We start from the raw sequence: 14133 nt of genomic DNA on the forward strand, positions 1-14133 counted from the left end.
AAGCGGTGTCTTGGAAAATCTGCTGAGAAATATAATAATAAATGCTTCTCTAGCACAGGGAAGCATGGAGGAAGAGTGTCATTGTGTGGGGAGCTTTTTAGCTGCTGGTATTGGTGAGCTGCTTCCCTGTGAAAGGTCATTTAATGCTTGAATATTGCAGAATGGCTTTCTTCCCACAATTGAAAAATGATCTAAAGAGGAATGATCCGATGCTCTTGTTCAATAAGACAACACTCCTGCCCACATTGCAAAGTCAACCAAGAAGTGGCTTGAGATCAAGTCCATCAGACTCATGTTTGGGCCTGGTCAGAGTCCAGATGTGAACCCTATAGTGAATATTTGGTCTCATCTTAAACTCAAACGAACTGGGAGACATTTTTCAACTACTCATGAACTGCTTGAAGCCGTTAACATGGAGTGAAACGACACTGACTGTTCTTCCTGTAAAAAACTGTCTAAGTTGGGAGTGGCTATTCTGTTACTTTATCTACAGTATTTCTGAAATTTATTCTTATTTCCTGACCCGTGATTTTTGATTAAAACGACCATAAAAAATGAATATCCAATAAATATTTTACCATTTTTGGATTGGCCATTTTTTGGCCCAGGAGTGTAGATGTATAGCCATTGCTCATTTGTCCAATGGCTCTTGACAGTAAATACTTTCAAAGGTTTCATTTTTGTGGTGTTAAAATGTGACTTGCTGCATTGTTTGCGAGTGCACACTCAGCACTAAATGCCGTAAGCCACTTCTGTTTTAGCTTGTATAGCTCTCTTGTCTGGAGTAATGCAGAAGTTTGCATTCTGAGTCGCTCCGAGATCTGACACCATATCTGTGACTGTTAAAACCCACAAACATAAGTCCTGGGAAAAGTTGCTTTCTGTTTGAAAACTGAGGAACAGTAAATGGACTGTAGCTTCCCTTTGTGGCATGCATTGTCTCGCTAACCATGACCATGCTTACAAAGGCTCAGATTTCAAGGACAATTGGGGAAACAGTGATTGAACTGAAAGAATGCATTGCTTGCTGGATCAGGATTAACTGGCTCTCTTGTGTTGTTTCTTGATGTCTACTGTGTTTTAATTATGACACGTAAATGAAAAAGAATATACTGTATGTGTAATATCATTTATACAAAATATTATCATAATCCAACTAATTTTTGAATGTATGTTTTCTATCTTAATACATTTAAAAAAAAAAAAATTTGTGTGATGGCTGAATTTTCAGCAGTCACTCACTTCCGTGTCACATGATCCTTCAGAAATCATTCTAATATCCTGATTTGCTGTGTAAGAAATGTTTATTTTGTAATAATAAGAAATGTAATATTAATAATATTAATAATAATATTAAGAAATGTTTCTTGAGCACCAAACCAGCAAATTAGAATTATTTTCGAAGTATCATGTGACACTGAAAATGTGACATGCAGGTACACGAATAAACTCTCTATATATATACAGTATATAATTTTTCTATCTGTTTTTGTTTTAAAATTATTAATTTTAAAAATGTTATGATAATAAACAATGCACTTCATGTTGAAAACAAAAGATGGAAAATATTGTATTTCTCTTTGTATTTGCCTATAGGGTACAATATTATCCTTTATCAATGTGATAAACTATTAGGTAAAATGTAATAGAAAAGTAATCATAAAGTCAGATTATATTACCTTAAATGTGTAATGAAATGGATTACGTTACTAAACATTTTTTTCATGTAATTTGGAATCAGTAACGTACTACAATTTGTAAGTAATCTACCCAGCACTGCCAGCCTCTTTAGTAACTATACGTGTTCAACTGCTCGTTAGCGCAAATATCTAACCAGCCAATCACATGGCAGAGGCTACTTTAGGCATGTCATGGTCAAGACGATCTACTGAAGTTCAAATGGAGCATGAGGAAAGGGGATTTAAGTGACTTTGAATGTGGCATGGTGGTTGGTGCCAGACGGGCTGTGCTGAGTATTTCAGAAACTGCTGATCTACTGGGATTTTCACAAAATAATAATTTAAAGGGGAACTCTGCAACTCTAGCTATTTCTTCACTGATTTTCACTTTAGTTGTCGCATGTTTTCTCAGCGAGCGCCCCCTACAGCTGTGAGGCGTATATTTCACAACAATGTCGTAAGAAAACTCACTTGCGGCACCTCCTCCCCCTTTCTCCCGCTGCTCATGTGCATTTGTTATTATCGGAGCCGGCCAACTTTATCGTGTGGAGTGTGTCTACCGAGGTGGGTAATACGTCATACACACTGAAGGTGGCGTGTGTGTTTATGTCGAATTGCCATAAAGCAGTTTGTGTTTCTCGCTCGTTCTCGTTTCTCACGAGACTTCCTATTTCCAACTTACCGGGATGTTAATCCTCATGTTGCAAGGTTGGTTTTCCGCCTGGGAACGCTGGGGGGAGCGGGGAAACTCACCATTCTCACCACAACAGGTTATTTAACCATCCAAATGATTTCTCAACGGTTTTATTAAGTTGAAATAGTTGCCGAATGCCCCTTTAAGGCATTGTTGATGCCAGAGGTCAGAGGAGAATGGCCAGACTGGCTCAAGCTGATAGAAAGGCAACAGTAACTCATATAACCACTCGTTACAAACAAGGTCTGCAGAAGAGTATCTCTGAACGCACAACACATTGAGCCTTGAAACAGAAGAGCTACATCGGAAGACACACCAAAATTGGACAATAGAAGACTAGAATAAACGTTGCCTAGTCTGATGAGTCTTGATTTCTGCTATGACATTCAGATGGTACAGTAGGGTCAGAATTTGTTGTAAAAAATGATAGCATGGATCCATCCTGCCTTGTATCAATGGTTCAGACTGCTGGTGGTGTAATGGTGTAAGGGATATTTTTTAATGGCACACTTTGGGCCCCTATTGAGCATCTTTAAACAGCAGCCCACAGGAGTATTGTATCAGACCATGTCCATCCCTTTAAGACCAGTGTTCTCATCTTCTGATGGCTACTTCCAGCAGGATAACGCGCCATGTCAAAACTCTCAAATCATCTCAAAGTGTTTGTTTTTTAACGTGTCAGTGAGTTTACTACACTCAAATGGGCTCCACAGTCACCAGATCTCACTCCAGTAGAGCAGCTTTGGGATGTGCAGAGATTTACGTCATGAATGTGCATCATGAGGAATGTTTCCAGCACCTTTTTGAATCTGCGCCACGAAGAATTAAAGCAGTTCTAAAAGAAAAGTGTGGCCGGTGAGTGCGTATAAATTATATAATATTGTGTACAATTATTTTGAAGGCAATTTTACACATTTGAAGGAATTTCTTATAATCATGTGGAGTTCTGAACTCTTTTGATTTGATTTATAATTAACATTTCTCTCAGACTATTTAAGTCAGTTTGTGGTGATTTTAAAAAATAAATACTTTAAGAATTAAGAATTTTTTTTCTGAAAATAGTATTAAACTTACCATAATGATGGTAATGTGTTGCTATGCAGTTACTAAGGTTTTTCGTGTAGTTGTTAGCTCCTGGCTGTGGTGTGGTGCCACTAATAAGTATGGAGGGCAATGAGCCAGGCACAATGTAATTTTGGGAAAAGCCTTTCCGATTGTGTAATTCCTTTACAAAATGAGTGTGTTTGGAAGAGGGAGGGGAAACTTACTTCAGTGAAAGCAGGGAAGCACACCCAACTGCGGCTTTCCTTTGGTTTCATGCTTGAGTGGCATTTCTTCCCTTATTAATCCATATGAAGGCATCAGTAGGGGTTCAGACTTTATTGAATCCTAAGCTGATTGTTCTCATCTTTTGTGAGGGAAGAACAGGCCAGCGTCTCTGCAGCCAATGGCTTTTTACTTTGGCTGTGACATCAGTGTCAACCGATGCCCATGCAAGACTCGCCCTGATTTTATGCTTTTGACTGCAGAAAGGCATTCTGGCAAAGAATAGAACTCTAACAAAGTCTTCATTAGACCTTCAGAGATGCTGACTTAATACAATGTGCAAGAAAGCAAGGCTGAGCAAAAAGGAATCCGTCTGACACGGAATGTTGAATAATAAAAGTAATCAAAAGTCATATAGTTTGAATGAACTCTGAATATAAAACATATACTGGGATTAAATGGAATATTTATGAAATAAAAAAATTAAAAAAACAGTGGGTTGTAAATCCAAAATTTGATCCGTTCCCATATCTTTGATTGTTGATGCCAAAGGCTTTGTGTCCAGTTAAACTAGTATTCTGCCACAATTTAATGTAAAATATTGGTATTGAAATTCACATTTGTTTTACAGTTCTATTAAGGCTTTGTGGCATTTAAACTATATGAAAACTTCTATTAGACAGTTTTGCTGTGTTGACGTCTCAGATGTGATGTGATAGACCATAATTTTAACCGTGAACACAACCAGACAAGCGCATGACCTCTCTGATCATCAGCGCTGATGTTGGCTTATTCCACATGGTCAGTTCTGCATTCAGCACCTTCTCCACAGGTGATCTACAGTTGAAGGTAACGCTGATATGAAGAGACGGTTTGACTCATTACACTCCCTTATTTTATTACCTGACAGCCCGTTCTCTGTAATTCTCAATCACAGTTCTCAATGTAATTCCTTTTAGTAACTCACAAAAAATACTGTTGTACCCCTCAAATGTAACATGATTAGTAATATCGTATAGTAGGCCTATACTTTGTTTATGTCTCCAATGTTATCGTCTTGTTAAAGAATGAAGAGGCTCATTGTGAGTTTTACAGACTTGTTTAATGACATTTGACAGCTGACTCATGGAGCAAACACAAAATGAAGGTATTTCATGCACCTATTTGTAATACATGTAATGTTAATCCACAGTTTTAGCACAATACTGCCATCATCTGGTCAAGTAGACAATAATCATGCAAGTTATTATACAGCAAGTTTAATTATTTGCAGTCTGTTCTACATATATCCATAGGCTGTGACTCATAATGTAACTCAGACACAGATCTCAGATTTCTTGAGTAGAGCATGACATCATAATGCCATGATGTACAAAACTGAGTTTATTGACATGGTATTTGTAACTGTACTGTACAAAAAAGATTTTGTAAATAAAATAAAGATTATTGCAGTGCATTGTAGAAAAATACTATTTCTCTCTTTCTTAAAAATTGCATATTTCATTCATAATGAAAGTGTTACTTGTGAGTTCTTTGTTAAAATTCTAAGTGAAAATTGTTTCAAAGTAAATCCTTGACCTTTTCAGTGTACTATAGGGTCTGTGCCAATAAAAAATTAATTGAGAATATTTTCAATTTAAGATAAAAAGAAAAGAATGGAATTCACATAACTGTTCCAAATGAAATTTTAATAATAAATTCTCATTTTTATTTTTCAATATTATTATAATATTTAAATATTCTATTTCATTAATACTTTTTTATTATTATTACCAATATTTTAAACATTAACTTTCATTTTATAGACCATTTTGGAAGAAATTTACTGAGTCAAGCATCAATATAAAAATAATAATATTTTATTATTTAAAATAATTCAATTCACATTTATTTTCACTACATATCGTTGTAAAGCTGCCTTACAGATTTAGGTCCTTCTTGGTCAATAGCAATACTTTGTAATAAATACAGAACTTAATAGGTAACCAGTGTAGAGATGATAAAATTGGGGTTATATGATAATATTTTCTTGACCTGATAAGAGCTCTAGCAGCTGCATTGTGGACTAACTGTAGCTTGTTTAATGAGGATGCAGGACAACAGTGCATTACAATAAATCAATCTAGAAGTTATGAATGCATGAACTAGCTTTTCTGCATCATAAAACCGATGACATGTTAAATTATTGTTGCTGTCTAACATGTAATATGTGTAGCACCCATCTTTAACTGTAGAAATAAAGTAATAATCCACCCTTGCAAATTGTATTCTAAAAGATTCTGTACAGATTTTTGGTCCAATTTAATATCCGAATGTAATAAGAAAAAATTACTGGCCATCCAAAGTATTATGTCTTTAACACACTCTGTCAACTTGGATAATTTAGAGGTTTCATCTGGTCGTGATGAAATATATAACTGAAAATAAGAGCCTAAAACAGACCCTTGCTGCACTCCATACTGACGTTAACATACTGACGTTAACATACTGACGTTCTCTGTTTGAATAAACAAAATGGTAATAGTCAGATAGGTACAATCTAAACCACCTTAAAGGAACACGCCGACTTTTTGGGACTTTAGCTTATTCACCGTATCCCCCAGAGTTAGATAAGTCCATACACACCCTTTTCATCTCCGTGCGTCCCGTAACTCTTTCTGACGCACCCACCGCTAGCCTAGCTTAGCACAAAGACTGGAAGTAAATGTTTCCAGCTAGCATACTGCTCCAAATAAGTGACAAAATAACACCAACATTTTCCTATTTATATGTTGTGATTTGTATAGTCAGAGTGTGTACAAATAACAGGGTCGTATGAGACACAGACATCTTTAAACCGTATACATACTGGGAACTATATTCTCAGACGACGAAGCACTGCTACTTGGGTACTACTACTACTACTCCGCCCCAAGTAGTGCTTCGCCTGTGTCTCATATAACCTTGTTATTTGTACACACTCTGACTATACAAATCACAACATATAAATAGGAAAATGTTGTCGTTATTTTGTCACTTATTTGGAGCAGTATGCTAGCTGGAAACATTTACTTCCAGTCTTTGTGCTAAGCTAGGCTAGCGGTGGGTGTGTCAGAAAGAGTTACGGGACGCACGGAGATGAAAAGGGGATGTATGGACTTATCTAACTCTGGGGGATACGGTGAATAAGCTAAAGTCCCAAAAAGTCGGCATGTTCCATTAATGCCTCCCCCTGAATAGCAAAGTGCAATTTTGAAGTAGGATTGAAAATAATCCAAGATATTTGAAAATAAACAGTCATTTGCTTTAAGTAAAATGGACAAAGACATTTGCTTTTACTGTTTTCCATCCCTGTATGTCATGATAGCATCTAACGCAGCTCTAAGATTAAGTAAACGCAGCCTTGGTCAGAAGCTAGAAGTAGGCTAAGTCATTTGTAATTTTACCAAGCATATTTCTGTGCTATGATGGGGCCTGAATACTGACTGAGATTTTTCATTGAGATAATTCTTTTAATGAGCACAATTGAGCCGACAAGTATATTTTAGACATAAATGGGTCTGTAAGTTGTCTTTCAAAATAATTTTACATGTCATCGGTTTTATGATGCAGAAAAGCTAGATCATGCGTTCATAACTTCTAGACTGATTTATTGTAACGCAGTGTTGTCCTGCATCCAGTTCAATATAAAACAATGTAAAGCAAATAAGAAAATGTTTAGCTGTATGGCAAAATTAAAATCTGTTTTAATTGCTGGGTTAATTGTTTTGACAATATAATGCAAGACGTGTTTAATCAGTGTGTCTAAATTACTATAAATTAAATGTATAATTACCTATGTTTTGTCAGAAAACTCGTGTAAGACTAATTAAATGATACATTTCTTTGAATCGCGCTTCTCTAAATTCCACCTCCTGTCTTTCCAGTTCATCATCCGGTGGACAAGAGCATCTGAAATTATGAACTTTGCCCAATGCTGGTCTATAGCATATTTACAGGTGAATTCAGTAAGGGTATTATATATATATATATATATATATACCACAAAAAACTAAAGCCACACTGGGGAATAAACTCCACATATCCATCCAATAATTAAACATGACATTATTTGTCAACATATAATAGGCGTTTTGGTTCAAGATCAGGTTTTTACAGTCTATCACAAGTGTATAATTGAACTCGTCTCACCATTCAGCGCTCTGTATGCCTGCCCAGATGTCACCATTAGGAGGAATGGCTCATGCCACAGCTAAGAGGCAGATGACCATCTGGTGTGTCATTTTTGACGGGTTATGCCAGGAGTCATGGCCCAGGACTGTCAAGTCATCCTCATTTATATAGCGCTTTTAACAATGTAGATTGTTTCAAAGCAGCTTTACAGAGATAAACATATAATTTAAGGTAACAGAGATTGGTTTGGTTTTATAGTGGTTCTTGAAAAATGTTTTTCCAGCTAAAGTTAGTTTTGATTGATTCACTTCCGTCTAAATGATAGTTTGTTATTAAATTAGGGGCCGCTAAGACGACACCGTTCTCTCTAAACAGACTTTAAACGTGAACCTCTGATAGACGCTGATGGCGTTCACATGCGCATTAAGAATTGAATCTATAGTTATGTGCGTTTGAATATATGTGCGCAGGTTTGTAATTCCTTACAAACCATGCCTAAACAAACTACTTGTCTATAAATTTTGATACAGAATTTTATTTTATCTTATCTACTATCTCATAGCTCAGTGTTTTCCAACCCTGTTCCTGGAGGCACACTGAAACACTACACTTTTTTAAACTCATTCTCAAACACAACTCAGCTAATCAGCCCTTTAGAAAAGACCCTAAATCTGTGTTCAAAATTGCCCCCTATATCATCATTTAAAGAAAGTGAGTGCACCGGAATGGCTGCCGTGCACTTTTGCATAGTTTGTACTTGATGTTTAATAATCATTTGAAACTTAGCAAGCTAGCAGCGCCAGTAGTTATTCTGTCATGGAAACTAGCATGAATAAACCCTAATTAAACAATTTAATAATCAATTAAAAAGGAATTTATACCTGTATGTTTGATATTACACTGTACCCACATTGGACCAGCGGTTTGGAAAATGAATGGATGGATGATTCAGCTGTGAGCGCCATCTTCTGGCGAAACGCAGGAATTCATTCGGCACGACCCTTACCGTGCATTATGGGTATTCTCTAGCTGTTGAGTGTACATCAGTTGTACACTCATTATTGTGGTGCATTATGGGATTGAATGAGAATAGTATCCACTATGGTTTAAGTCACCTCTACAAATGGCTGTCCCCTCAAATAGTGCCCTATTTAAGGGTATAGTGGGTGATTTACAGCCCATTCTCATCCCAAGGCATCATCTAACTGACGCTGTTGACCATGCTTCAACATCCGACGTACAAGGCACCCTTTAGCGTCAATATGAGACGCTAACCCTACCCCGGACCTAAACCTACCCATTACGGAAGCGTCATGTAACTGATGCTAAAAACGGAAGCGTCATCTAACTGACGCTAAAGGCGTTAGATGACGCGTGAGGACAAGCGTCATCTACCTGACGCTAAAGGCGTTAGATGACGCGCGAGGATAAGCGTCATCTACCTGACGCTAAAGGGTGCCATGCGCGTCGGATTTGGAAGCATGGTCAAAAGTGTGAATAAAATGACGCCTTGGGATGAGAATGCGTTGTGATTTAAGACCACCTGAAATGAATGGGTCAGATAAGGGAGACATCCAAAATGTGTTCTCTTAGTGTGACTCCAGGAATAGGGTTGGGGAACACTCATAGGGTTGGGAAACACTCACACTCAATTATAATTGTATTATTTTTATGTATTTTGATCCTTTTATATATATATTTTTTTCGAGTTTGATTATTTTGTTCTGTTCATGTTGTAGCGCTTTGAGACTGAGAAAGGCGCATAACAAATAAAATGTATTATTATTATTATTATTATTATTATTATAGCTGACATAGGCCTAGTAGTTCATATACAGTAATTGAGGCAGTGACAAATGTTAGTAACACTTTATTTTACAGTGTTCTTGTTACATATGTTACATGTAATTATCATAGTAATAACAGTAAATGATGCATAATTACATGCAATTAACCCTCAACCAAATCCTAACCCTATAGTAAGTACATGTAGTTAATTAACATAACACTGTACTTAAATATTTAATGACACCTTAAAATAAAGTGTAACCCAAAAATGTTTGTTATCAACTTAATTAAAAGAGGATTGCAAGTAGTATGAGTGTGAAATGTTGTACAGCTGAATCGGTTTATGTGTTACGGAGAGTTACGGACTGAGGGCAAATGCACTCACCATCTGGTCTACACGAGATAAGCTCTTGGACTCTGCCTTGATATGTAGTTGCTCAGTGTTTTTCTCCCATGCATGACTATGTTACAGAGATTCTCAAATTATTTCTTCAAACCATTTGAAGTATCAACTCATGGCCTAATCCCACTAAATACTAAAATTACTTACACTTTGGAGTCTTGTTTCTAAATGTGTTGGTTAATACCTTCTGGATGATACTTTAAATTCAAATACCATTTCACATTTAACCTACAGTGTTGCAGGAGTTTCTACTGGATGAAATAATTTTGAACAAATGGGTTTATAAAAGATAAATAATTCTTTAAAATTTGGTAACACTTTCTATAAAGCCTGTATATATATATATATATATATATATATATATATATATATATATATATAATGCATTATAAGGGTAGTCTAGATGCATTATAATAGACTTAGACTCAAACCTTGCCTTCAAAACCCTCATAAAAAGGGTCTGTAATAAAATAAAGTTCAGTTTGGCTAATTTCAGGTATATCAGAAACCTCCTATCAACTGAGGCAGCTAAGTTATATTTCCACTCATTGGTTCTCTCCTACATCATCTACTGTATGATAAGTTGGTCCAACGCACACTCTATAGCCTTAAAACCACACTGAAATCATTATACTAACAGGCACTTAAAACTCTAGACAAAAGGCCATTTCGTTACCATCATTGCCATATTCTAAAGAAGTATAAACTGCTTAGTTGGGAAAACCTCATAAAATACAGAAATGTCTGTTTAGTTTATAAGATCATGCACAGTTTAGCTCCTCCTCCTTTGTCTGGCCTTATCAACTTTAAATGAAATACGAACAGAGTTACCAGAGGTGCAGATATAGGAGGGACTGCACAATCCCACTCAAAAAAACTGCATTCAGCCAGGCCGTCTTTTCATTCACAGCATCACATCAACGGAACTCAGTACCACCATCAATTAGAGAGTCCCCGTCCTATTACTCATTTAAGATTAATGTCAAGAAATGGCTTATTGAAAATCAATATTGTCAACACTGATGCTGGTCTCATCCACCAACAATAACTGTATCATCTATTTTTAGATTTTATCTGCTCATCTTGTTTACTTGATCGTTTGTGATTTTAACACACTGTCATTTTTTACCTTTTGTCTATTGTATAAAGAATTGAATTGTATTATAACAGTTTACTATTTTAGGATGCCTAATAACATCTGTCAAGGGGACTGCCGATGAAAACTAGCCTGTGGCTAACTCGGGTACGCTTACATTTGTTTTGAATGTTGATCAGTGTACGTTGTCCCTTTTCAGATAAACAAATAAATAAAAAAGAATACATGCATAATTCCTTATAATCATAACAACAGGTACTTGTCAGTGCACTGAGAAAGATTGAAATAGCCCTTAAAGCGGCACTATGCAGGATTTCTGTTTTTGTCAAACAGCGCCCCCTAGAGTCGCTGTAGAGTACTTGTATTTAACGTTACTGTCGTAACTCGCGCAGAGCGTATCTGCACTCACGGCCTCTGCACTTTATAATAATAAAGTAGTCTACCGCGTTAGGCTTACCTGAGCCTACATGCCAGATGACACCAATAAAGGTACATCATGTAGTCATGTACGTCGCATTATTTCGTAACAATGTCCATTATGATGTTGTTAGATAATATTATTGCAATTTATCATAATAGTTTGCAAATTGCGCTCATTTACACGATTTACAACGTGTAGGCTTATTTATGTCCTGATAATTATGTGAGATATTGACAACTGTTCTCATGATAATCGCAGGAATCAACTTTAACAATGAAAGCCTGAGCGAGTGGGACTCTTGTCCGGTTCCTCGCGCTGTCAGATTCTCGTTACCTTTTTCTAGACTCTTCCGACAGCGCCTTCTTCGTTTTTTTCGCCATTCTGAAAAAGCAGGTCCGATGTTTGCTCGGTCAGTCTGCCGTTTCCATGTTCCTCCGAAAGTGCTTTCCTAGCTTTCTGCTTCTTATATGCTGGCTTACCCATGACGATAGTTGTTCTTATAGCTAGCCGGATCCTGGATGGGGGCGTGTATGTGTGTAATGTGTGCAGTGCCGTAAAGCAATTCGTTACATCGCGAGAGCTGAAATTACGCGATACTTCCTGACGGCGGTCCGCCGGCCCAAAGTTGGAAGTGCGTTTTTTCCACTCACAGGCACCAGAGGGGGGCGAGACGACCACCATTCAACCCGAAAAGAGTCATATAACCATTCCAATAACCCCGAAGCTGTTCAGTTAAGCTAAAAAAAATTGCATAGTGCTGCTTTAAAATGTCAGACTCTCTGATCAGTGCGCTGAGACGACTGAACTGGGGAGCTGATTCAGACGCACTCAATGAGAGTCTTAATTTCTTGCTGGTGGGAGATATTAACATCTTTCTTTTTTTTTTTTTTCACCTGTTACTTAAGAGCTTTTTAGATAAATATTTGCATTAGATGCATGCTGTGTTCTTCGAGATAAACATCGTATAATGCTAAAACCTCATCATTCAATCTTTCAGGCCTAGTGAACGGCATCAAGCCAGTCCAAGGAAAGGCAAAAAGGCCGCGGACCCATTTTAAGTGACAGCTGCTCTTTTGCAACAAAGGTAATTTCAAATGCAAGCAGGTCCATTCATTTGATTTCCTCCACATCTCCCAGAGTGCTGAATGTAATTATCATCCCTCTATCTAGCGTCCCTAGGGAGCCCTTCCCCCTCCGTGCTCAGCTGTGACCGTCCCCTGGCCCTTCGGCCCTCCCCCCACCTGATCATGTGACATTATCCTGTCCCCACCCACCAGCACCAGCTGTATGACTTTCTTAATCTCAACACAATGCCTGGTCCAGAATCAGTCACCATTGACTCTCATTATAGCCTTATAATATCTGTCTGTCTATTGATCATGTGATCGACCTGATGCTTTAATGTTAAGCATGTTTTTGAGATGTTTTAAATGTCTCTCAGAGGTTTTGTATCTCAAATATGAGAATGTTTATATACAGGTGAAACTCGAAAAATTTGAATATCATGCAACAGTTCATGTATTTCAGTAATTCAAATTAAAAGGTGAAACTAATATATTTAGTATATATAACTATATACATATGCATGATTATACGTTTCAGAGGGCCGACATTTCTGTATTTAAAATCCTTTTTTTATTGATTTCATGTAATATCCTAATTTTCTGAGATTTTGAATTTGGGGTTTTCACAAGCTGTAAACCATAATCATCAAGATTATAACTTTTGCACGATATTCTAATTTTTCGAGTTTCACCTGTACAGTATTTATATATCAACTGATCTCAGTGGCAATGAATAAACCAGAAGGGGAAATAGATTAAATGTTTTACGGTTAATATTCTTCTAAAAGGTAGATATCAGAAAATATGCAGCCTGATTGAAAAGTGTATGATAATTGTGTCTGAGGTATGATTTTTTGAAAAGACTTAATTTGCATGACATAGTTTAAGGATAATTCATCAGAATCCATAAAAACAGCCTTATTACCGAGATTTGCATTATGAAATCATAGCCACCGGACAGAATCAGTGCACTCAGAATAGAAAGAGACTGCATCATCACAGATGGTGCTCGAGGGCTTTGATTGCGATCAGTCAAGTACTTGCCTGTAAGTGTGTGTGTGCATGCTTTTGTTTCACCATGTGCATATGCGTGTCCCCAGTGGTGTGTGCATTTCAGTTTAACATGTGTTTGCATGCATGTGTTTTAGCCGACTGAGTGCTTTGCAGGCCTGAACTAGTGGATGGTCACAGATAGCCTAAAGGCTCGACTTCTTTTTCTGAATATGTGTTATTATTCCCATGGTTAATATGATTTGATTCACTACTTTGGCTGCAGCTATAGTTTAACCTGTGCAATTCTGCTTGCAACTGCATTTTGTTAATTATGGCATCACAACAAATAACTTAGCCTGCATCTAATTTTAATACAAAGCCTTGTGGCTTGACCCATAGGCAATACCTCTTAAGCACAATGCCCTTCCTTCACAAAGTGAACAAACATGTTCAAAGTAACAATCACATTTAGCAATATATCCCAATATAAATGTTAATCCAAAAAAATTTATGAAAAGAATGTTAGTTTGAGAAATATTTTTATTTGATTGTACCAGTTAAATGTTAGCCTACCACA

The sequence above is a fragment of the Siphateles boraxobius genome, unplaced genomic scaffold, assembly GCF_051911475.1.
Source record: "Siphateles boraxobius isolate OS27281-9 unplaced genomic scaffold, OSU_SipBor_1 8, whole genome shotgun sequence".
Taxonomy (NCBI): domain Eukaryota; kingdom Metazoa; phylum Chordata; class Actinopteri; order Cypriniformes; family Leuciscidae; genus Siphateles; species Siphateles boraxobius.